This window comes from Ovis canadensis, chromosome 2 (genome assembly GCF_042477335.2).
Source record: "Ovis canadensis isolate MfBH-ARS-UI-01 breed Bighorn chromosome 2, ARS-UI_OviCan_v2, whole genome shotgun sequence".
Lineage (NCBI taxonomy): Eukaryota > Metazoa > Chordata > Mammalia > Artiodactyla > Bovidae > Ovis > Ovis canadensis.
The window spans coordinates 112,630,701-112,649,549 of NC_091246.1; the positions used below are offsets into that span (position 1 = coordinate 112,630,701).

An 18,849-nucleotide genomic window follows, 5' to 3' on the forward strand; every position below is an offset into this window, starting at 1 on the left:
TATTCCTCAGCTCACCTCCCAGAATCCCTCAGAAGCCTGCCCCCTGCCTCTGGTTACTCAAACGCCCTGCAGCCCACAGGCCTCCACATCTCACTCTGGCCTTCCCTCCACGTGGAGCCGCCTGATAGCTCTGAAGCTGCTCTCTCGTGGGTGAAAGGGAGGCAAATTGTCTACTGTAAGGAATTCTTTGGGGAATTAATTAACAACAAAGTGGAGGCGCCAGGCAGGGCACTTGCACATCAGAGGTTCTCTGCAGCGTCTAAATTCCGTGGGGCCTAAACTTCATGGAAAGACACTGGAATATTTAACTGTACATATGAAATCAATGCAGTGATGACTCTCAAGCTCTGAGATTACACAGACATCAAAATATTTGCATAAAGAATGACAGTTTTTACATACTTTAAGTGCAAATGTATAAGTGTTCAGCAAATCTTAGCATTTCTATTACGGAGCAATTTAAAGAATCAGAATTAGTGAGCACATGTGTTTGAGCCTTAAGGTATCTCACGATGTTTACAATTATTATGAAACAAATTTCTACTGACTCCTCAAAAGTAGACCTGTCCTTCCTCCTTTCCCTAAAAACAAAGATCACCGGGAAGTTAAGACTTTCAGTTTAGAGAGTGGAATAGAGAGCATTACAGCTCTGTGTGTAATAAGGTCTGAACACAGCTCATTAGGAAAGAATGTCTGGAATCATAACCTCTGGGGGTCCCAGACCGATGGCCAAGAAACAGAGAGAAAACCACGTTCCCTTGGCCACGAGGGTGGAGCACTTCTTTGGGTGACTCCCGGGCATCTCCCGAGAAAAGGCCCTACGTGATCCCATCATTCACAGGAGTCAGTGAACAGGATCTTAAGTGGAGAGAGGATCTCAGGGCTTCAGACGCAGATGAAGCGGGGATTGGAGAGCACCCCATGGAGGAGCACAGGCCAGGGCTTGGTGAGAATCTCCCAGCTGGAGAGAGGCCCCTGCCTGAGGGCCAGCATTGGAAAACACTGTGGGAAAGGCCCAGCCCATGGGGATGTGTGTCCTCACCCACTTCCGAATAAGAAACTTGAGGCCTTTCTTCTCCCCGGAGGGCTTTACCACCCCAGATTCTGAGGAACAAGGGCCTCTGTGAGATCTGAGGGTCAGGTTAACGTCTGTGACCCCTGCACATCCAATCCGTTCTCTGGTTGAAGGACTGAGAAGAAGAAATGTGTCTGATGACGTTCTAAACGTCACACTGCCTACTTTCCTCCTGCTAACCCCCATTGCCCGATCGAGGCTGAGCCGTCCACTCATTCCGAGAGGCAGAACCCTGGGGAAGCAAGGAGCTCATTCAAAGTTGTAAGAAAAGCAACAGGCAGTGTGCTCTGTCTTCAGTGTCCAGGGCCAGGCAGTCAATGGATGAAATAGAAAAGCCTTCTGCCAGCCTCCAACAGCAGGGCAGTGGGTGCCAGCCCCAGTCGGGGAGGCAGCAGAGACTTTCCCAACATGCTTCCCCCCGAGAAGCCTTCCTTTCTCACAGGTCCCCCCACCTCCCAGGAGATGGAACAAAGAGGTGGGTGTGTTCCTTTAAGCATCTGCCCTAGAGACAGAATTAACCTGGAAAAGCTGAGGCCTCGATGTACCTAGAGATGATGATACTAAGTGAAATAAGCCAGACACAGAAAGAGGACTATCATATATGGATGATATGCAGGATCTAAAACAATGACACAGATAAACCTACATGTAAAACAGAAAAAGACTCACAGACAGAAAAGAAGCTTGGGGTTACCAACGGGGGAAGCGGAAGGGATGGACTAGGAGTTTGGGGTTAACATGGACACACTGCTATAGATATAATAGGTAAACAAGGACCTCTGGTACAGCACAGGGAATCTTCTCAACACTTTGTAGCAACCTAGGAGAAAAAAATCTGAAGAATAGATAGGTGTATATGTATAGCTGAATTAGTTTGCTGTCCACCTGAAATGAACAGAAACACTGTAAATCAGCTACAATCCTGTCGAGGATAAAGAAGCCTACGTCTGAAGCAGGAAGGGGCCAGGTACCTTGAACAGGTGAGCTGAGGTCTGCCTTCCCATCAGATGGCTTCCCTTGTGGTTCAGCTGGTAAAGAATCCACCCGCAATGTGGGAGACCTGGGTTGGATCCCTGGGTTGGGAAGATCCCCTGCAGGAGGGAAAGGCTACCCACTCCAGTATTCTGGCCTGGAGAATTCAATGGACTGTACAGTCCATGGGGTTGCAAAGAGCTGGACACGACTGACTGACTTTCAGTTACTTAACTATGGATAGAGCATACAGAGTTCATATGCTATAAAGGCGCTTTTCTGCATGTGAACGGTGGTATATTTTTTAAAAAGATATTTTATATTCCATTTATATTTTACTTTACATTGGGGCATAGCTGATTTACATGATAGGGGAGTTTGAAATCTCCCACACACGAATATGCAGCAGAGTCCAGAAGTGGGGGCTGCAGACAGGCTAAGGCTGGTGGGTCAGCATCACCAAGCACATACTGTCTTTATACTCACAACCTAGGAAATGCATGTGCACAGGCTGACCTGTGGATCTGCAGTCTGGCATTTATTTCTTGATGAAAGAAACGAGAGGCTGAAACTACCCACAAGCAGGGGACGTGGGAGGAACAACGAAAAAAACAGTTGAAAACCTTTCAAATTTACTGTTCATGGTTACAAGTTTCCTTGGGAGACATAATATTTTTTTCCCTCTTCTGAAAAAATAACTTGGACTAACCTCAGAAAGCTGGGTTTAATGTTTCTCATACTGTTTCTAGGCAGACTAAAATACCGACAAGTCCATATCCACAAGGGGAGAGGTCTGCAGTTCTCCAAGGCTGAATGATTCACGCTGGCAAGCATCCATCATTGCCAGAGATGCCTGATGCGCCTTCTGAGCTCCCAGGAGCACAGGGGTGGGCTCCTACCAAGGCTGCCCTCTCCAGGATCGCCCTCGAGACAGAGTTGTCACTGGAAAGAAGACCAGAGCCAGGGTCGGGCCGTGTCCCCATTCACCTCTGACCTGCGTGGGAAAGCATTCGGAGCAGCTGCAGAAATGTGAAAAAGGCAACATCTCAGAGGCTCACTCACATCCTCTCCAAAGCGACAGTTCTTGAGCCTGAAGACTTCAGTTGCAAACACTTTAAAAATGAGACGAAAGCAGGAAGGTGTCACCGGGACCGCCGAACCACGCGTAAAACTGATCGGTACCTGGAGTATTTGAAAGAGTGTTCTCAATGGTTTCATGACTCAATAGATTTCTATGAAACGGCTACCATGACATCAGTCCCTCATGCTGTTCTTCCTTTCCTTCTGGTCCATGCACTTGGAGGTCTGCGTGCAGACACACAGCATCTGTCCTGAGACTTGGGTCTTTCTATCAGAAAGTGATCACGGTGCTAGTCTGAATCATAATAAACACAGCTATTAGTAAACTGATGAGTATTGAAATAACTTCTTAAAGTTTCTATCATTATTCCAAGGCATCACATAGCCATCTGATGCAAAGGATGCTGACACAGCCTCTGGGCGGTGAGGACATCACAGCCTCCAGACCTGGGCAGCCCTTCTCCAGCAGGCTGGCCCTTCAAGATTTTACTCCAAGATATTTGCTGATGTGGAAACAGAGCCCCTGCCACCTCTCGCCGTGCAGTATGAACCTGAGTAAACAGCATCTCTAGCGGGGCATTACACTGCTTCTCTGCTTGTCTTCAAAACAGAACCCTTGGAAGATGTGTTCACAGTCTGTGCCAGCTTTGCCACGGTTCAGTTATATCCATCATGTTCACCCCAGTTTTTGTCTCCATGATTCCTCGAAGCTTCCCTTACTAAATTAATAGGACCCCCTTTTGACAAATTCAGTCCCTACTTCTCAGCAGCTCTGATGGGACAAGCTCTCAGTCTGACCGGAAACCCCTTTCTCTTTTGGCACCACTCTCTGGGGAGTCCTGTCTCGCCGGCGGTGCTCCCCATCCCCTCCCGGGGCTGGGGAGTCCTGTCTCGCCGGGGGTGCTCCCCGTCCCCTCCCGGGGCTGGGGAGTCCTGTCTCACTGGCGGTGCTCCCCGTCCCCTCCCGGGGCTGGGGAGTCCTGTCTCGCCGGGGGTGCTCCCCGCTTCCTCCCGGGGCTGGGGAGTCCTGTCTCGCCAGGGGTGCTCCCCACTTCCTCCCGGGGCTGGGGAGTCCTGTCTCGCCAGGGGTGCCCCCCGCTTCCTCCTGGGGCTGGGGAGTCCTGTCTCGCCAGGGGTGCTCCCCGCTTCCTCCCGGGGCTGGGGAGTCCTGTCTCGCCGGGGGTGCTCCCCGCTTCCTCCTGGGGCTGGGGAGTCCTGTCTCGCCAGCGGTGCTCCTTGTACCCCTAGCCTTTCTGTGGCCTGTGTGCAGCTTCTAGACGAAGGCTGATCACTGGGAGCCACAGGTTGAGGGTGAGTCTGGTGACACTGATAGTTTGGTTGAATCCTGATTTTTGATTCTATCTAAAACCACACAATTGTTTTTCTTTACATGATTCCCATATAAAAATCACCACCATGTCATAAGCTTAAGAAGCTTCACAATGGAAAATAATAGTCAGCACAACTTAACAGCATGTGGAAAGTGATATTTGGAAAGCCACAATTATGATCTTATCTCAGACTTGTTCTGGAAGACATTAATAATAATTTTACTGAAAAACACTGAGGAATTTGCATTCAGAGCAACTCATCTGAATGAACATAAAATGCAATCATTGCTCTGGGCCTAGGAAATAAACCATGGCAAGAGAAAGTACACCAAAGGTATGCTCGTGTATACAGTCTTAACTTGGTCAGGATGATGAAAACTTTAAAAACACCGGGTGGAGCAGTGTTGATCATATGCCCAGAAGCATTAGCCAGGGATGAGGTTCTCAAGGGTAGATTAATGGTGATTTCTTATATGAGTCTCCTTCTCAGCTTCTTCTATTAAAAAACCAAGAAAACAAGTCCTGGTGCATCCTTCTAGAACGTTTACTGGGGCAATTACCACAGACTGCAAGCGTTCAGACAAGCGAGCTCTCACTACACAAACAAGCTTGGGACTTTTCAGTCCTTTCTGGATGCTTCCGTTTAAAGTGTTTGTCATCTTGTTCCCTAGTGTACACATATCGTATAGCACGTATTTGTTGTATCTCTCTCTCTTTGGTTGCTAAGTCGTGTCCGACTCTTGCGACCTCATGGACTGTAGCCCGCCAGGCTCCTCTGTCCATGGGATCCTCCAGGCAAGAATACTGGAGTGGGTTGCCATTTCCTTCTCCAGGGGAGCTTCCTGACCCAGGGATCAAACCTGCATTTATTGTGCTGGCAGGTGGCTTCTCTTCTGCGTGAGACCACACGCAGAAGCTGGCTGAAGACAGTGGGAGGAAGCCAGCACACTGCACAGCTCCCACCTGGGAGGCCCAGGCTTTTCCAAATGGTTTCAACTTAAAAGAAAAAGTGCACCAAGCACAAAAGCACAGGCTGCGGTCAGCTTTGTAAACAAATGACAGGCTCGTCACGGGGTGAACACGACCACGGTCACAGCCTGCCCCCAAGTGTAGGTGGGCTGTCTCTTGCATCCCACTCCCAACTGTGGGACGGTGACAGGGAGGTCCCCACCTGACTGAGCCGCACCTCATGGCCAGGCTGGTGGGATGTCACCCCACGTCATGGCACCTGATGTGGGACTCCACGCGAACCAGAGCTGGACTCTCCCTAGCCTGGAGAGCTGTGAGGCAGCAAGCTGCCCCTGTGACCTGCTGTGGGGACGGCCTCATGGCAGGACTTCTGGAACAACCCAGCCTGCACTGACAGGGGGTGCAAAAGGGGCCCCTGCTCTGCAGGGAAAGGAGCTCAGGAAACTGCCCTGAAGAGCCGGGGAGCCCACCTGTCCCAGCTGAGCCGCCAGAGGAGACGCAGCTCTGCAGACACCACACCGGCGGTTGGAGACCCTGAGCAGAGGGCTTGGCCACCCCTCACCTGTACCATTGACCTGCAGACACCGTGAGACCACACGCAGAAGCTGGCTGAAGACAGTGGTAGGAAGCCAGCACACTGCACAACTCAACAAAGCTTCTTTAAGGATTGGACGCACTCTCTCCCAAACTGCTCCGAATCACCTCCTAAACCAGGAGTATTTGTCTGACTGATTTGTCTGCCCCGTGCTCAGTCACCGGGAGGCCTGCTAACTGCACACTGCTGGGCCCACCCTGAGGAGGATTTCTGATTCAGTGACTCTGGGCCCAGCCAGAGACCCCACCTTTCCCACTAGTTCCTAATGCCGATGCTGCTGGTTTGGGGACCGCATTTTGAAAACCTCCGTCTGTACCTATTTACTTTCTGGATGGTATTGTTCTAGTTCACCTCTCTAAAGCAAAAGGACTGCAGTGAGTAGCTTTCAAAATATTACCATCAACAATACCGCAGCCTTTGTCTCAACATCATTTTCTCCTCGCCCTCCATCCGTCATCCATATTTTTCTTTTCTGATGAAACAATTACAAATGAATTCTGAGAATAGAACACAGTGGGGATATGGGATAAGAAATGATGAGAAAGGGGTTTGACTGTGCCCAATACTTGAGTCGTCACGTGGTGGTAAAGACACGAAAATTCTACTAAAATAGGTTCAGTCTCTGTGGCAAAAATAATTACTCTTTTCCTAGAAGTTGGAATTTTTCAAACTGTTGGGATTCCTTTGATGATATCAACAGTATCTCAACCACAAGAGGTGAATATTCTCTGAAAAGCTAAAATTTGGCGTGGGCAAGCGATTTGGCCCCCGAGACCAGGGGAGAGACGGAATGGCTGGCCACCCTGGCACTCCATCTGCCCCACAAAGCACCCTGGCCTCTTTGTCTGCACACAATTCAACCCCCTGTGCTCTCCACACATGGGGACCACACGGCCCACACCTCCCGGCTCAGCTGCGACCCAGGCCTGCTGTCTCAAGGTCGGAGCTCGCATCCCAGTGTCTGACTCGAACCTGTGGCGTCACGTCACATCCTTCACAACAGGAATAACACCTACCGTTAGAAACAGGCCATGGGTCTATGGCTGAATCCTGATTTTTGATTCTATTTTATTGTCTCCTGTCGATTTCTACACCTTTGCTGAGAGCCGGACGCAAGCAGAAACTGACCTTCACACACTTGCCCCAGGCAGGGCCCCGGACAGGACGTCCTCGGTCCAGGGGGCCACGTCTGCCATCCATGCGGCTGGAGTGAGCAGGATACTAGCCCTCCTGCCTGGGAGATGGGAAACCTCAGGGCACAGATGACCAATCGGTAGTGACAAGGGCTCTCTGCTGTGAAGTGCCTTGTGTGTGTCTCTGTCTACACATGGAGGTGACTTGTGGCGAGCAGACTTCCAGTGGACCTGCAATCTGCTTCGTTTCAGAACTGAGCTCCGAAGTCTCCGCTTATCAGAGGAACTCAACTCGGCCCTGGTTCTCGGCGGTGGGCATCCTGCTGTGGACACTGGCTCTGGACACTTTGCCGCCTGCACACAGCTGTGGATCCTGCAGGTTCTTTGCTCACACAAACATCCAGTCCCTCTTCTGAGACCCTCCTCACAGCATCCTCATCAAAGACTCTCAACCAGCAGCCACCGTCTCCCCTTCCTGCGACTGCTCCCTTTCCCAGGCAGGCTCTTCACAGCTTTACTGTCTTCAAGTTGTTATCATGTATGTTCTTGGCCTCCTGATATACCAACTTACTTCTTTCTCATTTTAACAGACTTTTTTGAGAGCAGTTTAGGTTCACAGCCAGACTGAGCAGAACAGTACAGAGATCCTTTTGTATAATGGCTCAGCAGTAAAGAATCAGTCTGCCAGCGCAGGAGACATAGGGGACACAGGTTTGACCCTTGGGGCAGGAAGAGCCCCTGGAGAATGAAATGACAACTCATTCCAGTATTTTTGCCTGGGAAATCCCATGGACAAAAGAGCCTGGCGGCCTATGGTTCATGAGGTCACAGAGTCAGACAGGACTGACTCACTGAGCACACACACTGTCCTCCCCCACACACATGCAGAATCTTTCCCACCATCAACACCGCCACCAGATGGGATGTTTATGACAACTGATGAACCTATGCCGCCACGTCAGCATCACCCTGAGTCCAGAGTTCACAGAAGGGCTCACTCCCAGGGCTGTTTGTCCCATGGGTTTCGACACAGGTGAAGCGACATGTCCCCACCACTCTGGCTAAAGTGGTTTCACCCCTAAAAACCTCCATGCTCCCCTATTCATCCCTCCCTTCCCCGAACCCTTTATCTCTTTTCTATCTCCATAGTTTTGGCTTCTCTAGAACATCACAGAGTTGGAATCACACAGTGCCTTTCCAGACTGGTTTCTTTCATTCAGTCATAAGCATCTAAGTTGTGTCTACGTCTTCTTTCATGGCTTCATAGTACGTTTCATTTTAGGAATGAATCATGTTCCGCTGTCTGGATGGACTAGAGTTTATTAATTCTGAAAGTAATGTCTAAGCCACTGAAATAACTTCCACAAGATGCACAGGTTCCTAACATTTTTCTTCCCTGGGAAAAGAACTGCTGCTATACCCATAAACTGACCAGAGATGGAGAAAGGTTTGCTATTCATTCAGATATTTATTTCCTGAGATGTGCTCTGTGCTTAGCGCTGCTGACGCTGAAAATGCGATAATGAAACACGGCCTCTGCCCTCAAGGCTGCGCCTTCTGTGTCCCGGCCTGCTTTCTGTCTCGGGGTGGACGTGAACGCTGGCGTTTCAGTCCCTCTCTTGAAGAAGGGATTGGTCTGACCCTGGAAATCTGATAATCCACACAGGCTTTTAGAATTCCCATACGCATGCTGTGTGCTTAAGAGGGAAAGAAAGAAAATAAGGAAACTAGACCCAAGCTGGTGAAAGAGGAGAGTAAAGTGATGAGAAACAACGAGGATTTACTGGCCAGGAGGAGGCGGGGGTGCACAACTGGCTTCATTCTGGACCCAGGGCTCTCCTGGCCTCAAAGTGGTCACCACAAGGGAAAACTTAGCAAGCAGGTCTGGGGCATCAGCTCAGCGTTCCTGGGCACAGAGGGCAGGAAAAAACTAAACTTGAAAAGGTTGGCTCAACCTGCGTCTTCTCTCCCGCACACAAGTCTAGGCGGCCCCCTGAGACGTTACTCTTCCTTGGGATGGTTTTGATCACATTCAAAACAGCGCAGGTAGTTCTTATATCAATAATGCTTTTATCACCAACAATGACAATCACTTGGAATCTTGTTAAGTGGAATGCATTCAATTTAAAAGCTGACAGACCATACTGGAATGAGGAAGGAACGAAAACAGCAGGAGAAAACTAGTTTGAACACACCCTTCTCAAGACAGTAGAAAAAGTGCTTTTAGGGGCTTTCCTGATGGTCCAGGGATTAGGACTCTGAGCTTCCACTGTGAGGGGCATGGGTTCCATTCCTGGTTGGGGAACTAACATCCCACATTGCCACATGGCACAGCAAGAAAAAAAAAAGTGCTTTTAAAAGGAAACATTATTAAAATACAAATATGTGCATGTATCCGTATAGAAATACATAATCTAAAATAAAATCTCAGCTGTTACCTCAGTTCTCTTTTTAAATGTTACCTTCTTTTTAAAAAAGACTGTATCAGGGCTTCCCTGGGGGTACAGAGGTTAAGACTCCACCTTGCAATGCAGAGGACACCGGTTTAACCTCTAATCCTAGAAGATCCCACGTGCCACAGGGCAACTAGGCCCCTGAGCTGCAACTAGTGAAGCCCAGGGGCCCTGGAGCACGTGTCTCACAGCAACAGAAGCCACGGCAATGAGAAGCCTGCGCGCCACAAGCAGAGGGCAGCTCCTGCTCGCCACAACTGCAGAAAGCCCGCATATCAGACACCTACTGCTGCCAAAATTATAAATAAGTAGAAAAATTACCGAAAAAATCACGCACTATTATTCACCCAGCATCTCACAGACTTTAAAGTAACGAGATCACCTCTGTTTGTACTTTAACTAACATACCTCATAGAGTGTGGTATCCCCAAATAGTATTCCCTATACAGAGTGCGGTATCCCCAAATAGTATTCCCTATACAAAAAGATGAGCCAAAGGAATGTAGTAAAAGAAATGCTGGGCCAGGAAACTTGGGCCCCGGGCCCCGGTTTTGGTGGCGACGATGCCTTGGATTTGCAGCCATGTGCCAGGCACTGGGCTGAGGGCTTTATGTGAATGTTCTCCTCATGCAGGCATCTCAACAGTCCTGTGGGTGCTATGATCACAGCATTCTCTAGATGATAAAACTGAAGTTCAGAGAGGGTGAGGGACTGAGTCAAGGTCATGGCCCGGTGGTGGGGACTCACACTGAGGCCTGACCCCAGAGCCTGCATGTCCTCTTGTCACAAGACCCCCTCCTGCCGAGTGGCTTACGATCAGCAGTCTCCTCTTGTTTCCCAGAAGAAGGGAGGCGCTGAACAAGTGACCCTGGGGTGTCTCTCTAGCTATGAGCTTGTCTGAATCCTTTGGTCCCTCACTAGCAGCCCATGAGACTAGAGTCCTATTTTCCCCAGGACTTCAGCATGACTAGGTTTTGTTCTGTTTCACGCCCGTGAGACATTCGGGGAGTATGTCTATGACGCCGGGATGCGGCGGCCAAGCAGGTGCCCTGTGGACCTGCCACTGTATGGAGTGCAAAGCCCTAATGTGACGGGACACCTGCCTCCTGGTCCCCGTCCCTAAACAGCCCAGCAAAGGGAAGCAGAAGGGAGGGCCCCCCGGGGGGCGGCCCCACAGTTCATCTTCCCCTAGACAGCATGGTTCTGGAACGTCAATCAGACCCTCCATCTCCCTGAGGGTGGGCTCTCCTGGATGGTCTGCAAAGGGATGACCCCCATCACTGACAGAAGTCTTCCAGGCCCAGGGCTCTCACAGGGTGGGCTGGGCACAAGAAAATAGACCCCCGTGGAGCTCACTGGCTTGTCTTCCTCCAGGAGACCCTCTACTGAGTGTGAAGGCCATGCAGACTGAGGAAGCAGCTTCCGATCCGCTACACTTGGAAACTGCCAACCCCCCCCGTTTACCTTGCATTGGTTTTGGAAAACCCAGGAGATGACAGACAGATGGAGGGCACCTGAAGGTGTGCTGAGCATCGCAAGGCTGAATCACAAAGTCCAACTGAAGGAGCCTTTTATCTGTGGGCCCCCTGACAGGCCAGAACAAACCAAACAGGCAGAAAACAAGAAAGGCTGAAGGCTGGAGGCCCTTCTGTGGCCTTGTTCACACTCTTGGTGTAGTGGAGACCTGGGACCTGCTCCAACCTGCTCTGTTTGACCTTAAACTGCTGTCAGACCTCGGATCACACACAGGTCACATACAGGAATCGGACACAACAGAATCTTCAGGTCTGCTGCTTAGACCTTGGTTCACACAGCTCACACACTAGGAATCAGACACAACAGAACCTTCACATCAGCTGCTTAGACCTCGGATCACACAGCTCACACACTAGGAATCGGACACAACAGAATCTTCATGTCAGCTGTTTATAGACCTCTGATCACACAGCTCACACACTAGGAATCGGGCACAACAGAATCTTCACGTCAGCTGCTTAGACCTCGGATCACACAGCTCACACACTAGGAATCGGACACAACAGAATCTTCATGTCAGCTGTTTATAGACCTCTGATCACACAGCTCACATACTAGGAACTGTATATACAACAGAATCTTCAGGTCCGCTGCTTAAACCTCGGATCACACACAGGTCACATACAGGAATCGGACACAACAGAATCTTCAGGTCAGTTGCTTAGACCTTGGGTCACACAGCTCACACACTAGGAATCAGACACAACAGAATCTTCAGGTCCGCTGCTTAGATATCGGATCACACAGCTCTCATACTAGGAGTCAGACACAACAGAATCTTCACGTCAGCTGTTTACAGACCTCTGGTCACACAGCTCACATACTAGGAATCAGACACAACAGAATCTTCAGGTCTGCTGCTTAGACCTCTGATCACACAGCTCTCATACTAGGAATCAGACACAACAGGATCTTCACGTCAGCTGTTTACAGACCTCTGGTCACACAGCTCACACACTAGGAACTGTATATACAACAGAATCTTCATGGCAAGGGGAGTGGAATTTTGAGCAAAGGAGAGACTTTTCACAGCACTGCCTGGTGACAGAATGAGAGACAGCATCGTTAAAGTCTTTACCAAAATCTAGAGGGTCCCTGTGTAAAAGTCTCAAGTGTAAATGAACTAAAGTAAAATTCTCTCCTTGACACTTGTGACGATTAACACCTTCACAGACAAGCCTCTTCTCCAGAAAAGGACAGAATAGCGATGAAGTCAGGCATCGAATGGACAAATGCCACCCGGTGCGACGGTAAATACAGCCCATCCTTTAAATCCGCTTGTATTTATCGAGTGTTCACATGTGCCAGGACTGGGGCAAAGCCAAGAGCAAGACAGACGCGGCCTATGTCTGAGAGCTCTAGTCTGGTGGGGAGACCACCCTCAGAGAGAGTGCAGGAGGCCCCCAGGCGGGAGGCTCTCCGGCCAGCCTGTGCCTCCTGATGGCAGGGCACAGGGTGTTGGGAGGGGGAGCTGGGCTTGGAGCTGGAGACGCGCAAGTGGGAAGGTGGGGGATTCGGGGCAGCAGCAGCGTGATAGAACAGGCCGCAAGATGGCCCAGTGTCCTCGCTTGTTTAAAGGAAATCCAACATCTGGCAGGAAATGACTCGTTTTGGCGCTAAACAGGGATGATAACTAACTACCCACCCGAGTGTCTGCTCAGAGTGGGGAGGGCTGTGTGGTGAGTGAAGAGACAGGCAGTCAAGTGCAAATAACACAGGGGTCTCAGCTGACCTGTGCAACCTGCGAGATCTTTCGAAATGCTACACAGACTATTCAGACTCCTATCACTCCTCTCACTGACTTTCCCACACCCTCACTGGAAACACTCCCCTAGCAGGCTCATGTCTGGAGCATAAGACTGCCTCTGGAGACAGAACTCCTGGGGCAGGTGCATTCACGGAGCAGAAACTGCCTCTGTCCCCACGATGCTCATGGGTGTGGTCTCCCGACAACGAAGCGTTTACATCACAAAACACCTCGACACCACTGTAATACTCTCAGCACACACGCCTCTCCTCTGTGACTGCTTACTTCTCCAGGACAAACACAGCCTCAATACTGAGCCGGGGCTGGGAGAGCCAGGCCACCTCCTTTGAGGCGGAAGGAGGGGCAGGAGCTGGGTGGGCGGAACCAGTCTGGGTCAGACAGAGAAGGCAGCGGTACTCAGCAGTGGGTGTGGAGCTCAAGGAAGAGCTGGGAACAGTGCTGACTGCCAGGGTAGTGCACAGCGACCTGCGTGTAACTAATACTCCTCGCCTGCATGGAGAAGGCAACGGCACCCCACTCCAGTCCTCTGCCTGGAAAAGCCCACGGACGGAGGAGCCTGAAAGGCTGCAGTCCATGGGGTCGCTGAGGGTCAGACAGGACCGAGCAACTTCACTGTCACTTTTCACTTTCATGCATTGGAGAAGGAAATGGCAACCCACTCCAGTGTTCTTGCCTAGAGAAGCCCAGGGACGGGGGAGCCTGGTGGGCTGCCGTCTATGGGGTTGGACAGAGTCAGACATGGCTGAAGTGACTTAGCAGCAGCAGCAGCAGCATCCCCTGCAGGGCTTTCCCAGTAAAGAATCTGCCTGCAATATAGGAGACATGAGTCTGATCCCTGGGTCAGGAAGATCCCCTGCAGAAGGAAATAGCAACCAACTCCCGTGTTGTTGCCTGGGAAAGCCCATGGATGGAGGAGCCTGGTGGGCTACAGCTCATAGCGTCGCATCAGTTCAGTTCAGTTCAGTTCAGTCGCTCAGTCGCGTCCGACTCTTTGCGACCCCATGAATCGCAGCTCACCAGGCCTGGTGGGCTACGGTTCATAGCGTCGCAGCCTGATACAACTGAGCGACCGAGCATGCGCGCACGTACTCCCTTGCAGAGAAAAGTCGGTAGAGCGCAGTGCACACCGCTGTCCACACCACCGAGCATGTGAGCCTGCAGGGACCAAGCAAGCCTGCCGGGGGCCAGATCGCAGGGTGACATGCACCCTCCCCCCGGTGTCCTGGTCTTGGGGCTGGCTTTGGTGTGCTCTGGCCAACAGCGGAATGAAGTCAGCTGCTGCTGAAGTGTCTCTGTCCACTCTCTCTCTGCTGCACGATGTTCCTGTCTGCCCTCCAGGATGTGCTCCAGTCAAGCTGCCCAGGACCGCCAGGCCTCAACAAAGAGGTACCTGTGTTCCAGGGTGCTGCAGGGTGTATTACTCACCCTCAAGAAAACGGTTCTTCTCAACAAGATTGCACACCCAGCACAATCCCAGAACCTGACTTCCTCACTAGCTCAGAAGCTAGCAACCTCTATACAAGACGTGAAGGCAAACAGGAACAGTCTTCTCAAGTGTCACCACTGTCTTTAAAATTTCTTCCACGTTTGGCATCTCAGAAATATGGCAGCAGCACCAGCTGGGGGGCAGCTCCCCACCACCCAGAGTTTGATTTGTATGGACACGGGCCGTATCCCCACCATCCAGAGTTTGATTTGTATGGACACAGGCCGTATCCCCACCACCCAGAGTTTGATTTGTATGGACACAGGCCGTATCCCCACCACCCAGAGTCTGATTTGTATGGACATGGGCCATATGGATTCTGAAGCCCAGGGGAGCAGTTAAAACTTGGGATGAAGATAATCAAGCCCATATGGGACTTAACATTTTTCTCTATTGAACAAAGGTCACTTCCTCCAAGATACTATTTTGAGCAAGTAAGATTTCTGCAGTTGCGCAAGACTGAAGCTAATTAAACAGCACAGCAAAATGGAAAATAGATGTAACAGAGCATTTAAAAAATTTTAATGACATCCCGCCTGTTTTTCTAAACTCATTTGTAGTTGCCATCGCTCCCCACCCTGAAGTTCATGAGGGGTGGGAAGGGGAGGGCTTGTATCCACTTCATGTCACTGGCGTGGAAAAGCCTTTCAAAGGGAAGTGTGGCTGAGGAGTCTTGCAGAGTCTTTTCCTACACAACCTGGCCAGCACTTTTGGCTTCCACTCTTGAACTCTTTTAAATTAACGTTTTCCATCTCTCAAAAGAAATTTCCATCTCAGCAACTCCGACTTCAGCTTTTTTAATGGTCCTTTCTGGTCATCTCAAGCTCAGTTATCCTGAATGCACCTGCTAGGTTGCCTAAGAAACTTCATATCCGTCTGTTTCAGCTCAGAAAAAAAAAAAAAAATCACAGCATGATGATGCATGTTGGAGACAAAAATCAAAGTGAACAAGCAGAGACAGACATTACACTTGTAAAATCTTTTTACAATGTTATATCCACAATTCAAAGTGGTCACATCTTTCTGAAACAATCAAAGTTTCAAATCAGACTGGGATGAGGCAGGTTTCCTTTCTTCAAAAGTGCATTCACAGAAAGAAAACACAGATGTTTTAAGAGGGACCAAGAAGGGGAAACAGAGTCTCATCACTATTTCTCTCCTTCCCCAAATCAACTTTTCAAACATCTTTTAGAACGTTTCTCTTTCCAAGTGTCTGAGACAGTAGAGCAAAATGGACATGTGTTCTGAGTAGCTTACATCAGACAAAGGCTCAGTACACACAGCACTCAACCATCTATTGAGCATGGCCTGGACCATTTTCTCAAATCCTCCTGACACAGTAATTAATTAAGAGGAAACAAGATGAGAATGATGCCTGATGTATATATAAGAACCCTGGCAACTGCAAGTCAGGCGTTGTTTCCAACGTAAGAATGCTGACGTCTGCTAGTCAGGGAAGAGAAGAGGCAGGTGGATGCTGCAGGCGAATCAGGGGTTCTGGTCTCAGCAGCAAGGACGCAGCCGCAGGACCAGCTTCTCAGGGGGGATGGCGTCTCCTGCCAATGCCACGTCCACATGCAGAGGCAGCCAGCGTCTCCTGCGCCAGTGCTCATCAAAGGGGCCGTTTCCTCTGCCTGGACGTTAGGCCGGAAAGCCTTCTGCTCATTTTCTAAGAAAGCTTTGTAATTTAAACTGTCCAACAAATACTTTACTTATTCATTTTACCATTTATATCTTGTAATAATCTCAGTACTGCATATTAAGTTAAAAAAAGCAGAATAACAGAAATGACAGTGACTAAGAAGAGTTGACTCATTGGAAAAGACTCTGATGCTGGGAGGGATTGGGGGCAGGAGGAGAAGGGGAAGACAGGATGAGATGGCTGGATGGCATCACCGACTCAATGGACGTGAGTCTGAGTGAACTCCGGGAGTTGGTGATGGACAGGGAGGCCTGGCGTGCTGCGATTCATGGGGTCGCAAAGAGTCGGACACGACTGAGCAACTGAACTGGACTGAACTGAATGTGCTATCAGTCGGAGTTGCTGTGAACACGAGGGTCAACAAGGATTAACGCAGGGGGAGGCCAGAGGCAGACGGAACAGCCTGGGTGACAGGCGTTCAGGCCTGCGCTGGGTGGGGCAGCAGGAGCCGTGTGGAAAGGGAACAGAGAGTCAGGAAAGGAAACTGCGGTTACCACCGCCACGCGCCTGTGTGACGCCCCCACCCCGTGGTCACGTCACCGTCCTCACGCGTGTTGGCTGAGAGTGAGATCTTAGTCACAGCCAGCAGCTTCTGCAGCATCGCAGACTCCAGACTCGACTCCCGACCGGTCTCAAGCTCCCCTTTTTCAATCAGCTTCTGATCACAAATCAAGGAAAAATACACCACGGAACGGCTTTGAACGCTGATACTAGGACAAGGGTGACGTGGGTTAGACATGTGAGCCAGGGGATCAGACTCGGTCTGTGCTTGAGCTCACGGACACTGTCCCAGGGAGCCGGCCCATGGCCAGGAACACGGGCAGCCCGCAGCCACCACGACCGGAGCCCAGCCCCCAAGACCCAGACAGCGGCGCCGGCCTTGGTCTCTGAGGCAAGATGCAGACCTCCCAGCGGTCAGGGAAGCAAGAGCGGAGTGTTCCTTCTCTCTGCCCCTCAGTCATGGTGGGCTCAGGAGTCATGGGCCCTGGGACTCGGGGAGCAGAGTCTCCCCAAGAGGCACTCAGTGAGTCAATGGGCTTGGGGGGTCAGTGAGGCTGCCCCTACTTTGTGCAGAGGCCAGAACCTGAGCAGGGTCACAGCAGGGACTTTGGGGAAAGCAGAACAGCGAGTTCTCATCTTACTGCGGAGCACTTTGTTAGTAAGGGAGTTTCTCCCAGGAAGCACCCTGGCACCTGTGGCTTGGGTGACGGCAGACAGAGCCTTCCCAACCTCCTCCCCACAGCTTCCTTCTGATGGACCCAGATGCCGCAAGAGGGTTTCTTTAGTGTCTTACTCTTCAGCTGTCTTCCGCATCTGACACTCAAAAATAGTAATATTCACATACAATTTTATTTTTTTAAAAAAGCAGGCTCCAGTATGTTCAACCTCAGCCATCTCTTGAGCCATCTGAGCTGGGGCCATTCTGTTAATTCCCCAGTTCTGAGCACTAAAGATGAGCATGTCCCCAGTCTGCCCCACTCCCTTCAGAGGTCAGATGATATCGGGTGTTTGAAGGGGAGGGAATGCAGCCTGGCACCTCACTCTGCAGAGAACCCTGGCAGCAAGCAGGGCAAACACGGGTGTCTACCTGTGTGCGCCCATATGCCCCCAAGGGCTCAGAGGGTGCTTGTGACGGAACGGGCTTCAGGAGAGCCCCGTGTGCACACCCTCTGCGTCCATCAGATGAAGGCTGGGATGCGCGACAGCCATGTCATGCCCACGCTGTTGCCCTCCTCCATCTGCCCACCACCACTCTTGGCTCATTGTGGACCCTGGGGTCACTAGTACCTGGACTCAGGCCCTTGAGGGTCTCTTCTGGAACATTTTTAAGCATGCTGGGGCAGCCGGTGATCTGCACGTGTGAGCTCTCCAACAGCCTGCCTACTCCGCCTGTGCCCAGTTCTGCTTTCTCAGACAATGGATGGAGGTTCTCTGAGTGCTGGGCTCCTGAGCTGTGAGCAGTCTCAGCGATCGGGGTGACTCCAGGACCCACTGCCAGGGTCCCCACTCTCCCGCCTTTTCTGGGAACAAAAAATGGACCCGAGATGCAGTTGTGGTCAAGGATACTTTGGGGAAAATCCACTGGAAAGGAATGTGTCCAGAATACTAAACAGAGCCTCACAAGACATACACCTGTGCCCCCACCCTCGTGCCCTGGACACTGGTGTGAGGACTTGGTACCTGGGGATACACCATGTCACAAGCGTGGGGATGCCACACACACTCAGGACTGCGAGCCCCCGAAAGAGGTCCTGGCCACCAGCACGTGGGTGTCATGTGCGAGTGTGTACGTGTGTGAGTGTGTGTGTGTGTGTAGGTGCCATGGATGAGTGTGAGTATGTATGTATGTGTGTAGGGTGTGTGTGTCTAGGGTGTGTGTGTGTGTGTGTGTGTGTATGTGGGTGTCTGAGTGTGTGGGGGAGTGTATGGGTGTGTGTGTGTGTATGTGTGTGTGTAGGGTGTGTGTGTCTAGGGTGTGTGTGTGTGTGTGTGTGTGTAGGGTGTGTGTGTCTAGGGTGTGTGTGTGTGTATATGTGTGTGTAGGGTGTATGTGTATTGTGTATGTGGGTGTCTGGGTGTGTGTGTGTCTGGGGTTGTGAGTGTGTCTGTATCTGTGAGTGTGAGTGAGCGTGAGAGTGGTAGTATGTGAGTTCAAGTGTGTGGAGGTGTGTGTGTGGGCTTGTGAGTGTATGCGTGTGTGGTGTGTGTGAGTGTGTATACGTATGTGACTGTGGTATGTATGTGTGTG

At 50.8% G+C, this 18,849-nt stretch overlaps 1 protein-coding gene across 4 annotated transcripts in view; it reads right to left on the reverse strand.

Moving 5' to 3' along the window:
* Positions 1-18,849, reverse strand: part of PALLD (palladin, cytoskeletal associated protein) — a 376,038-nt gene that overhangs the window by 135,475 nt on the left and 221,714 nt on the right. The window lies entirely within an intron of this gene.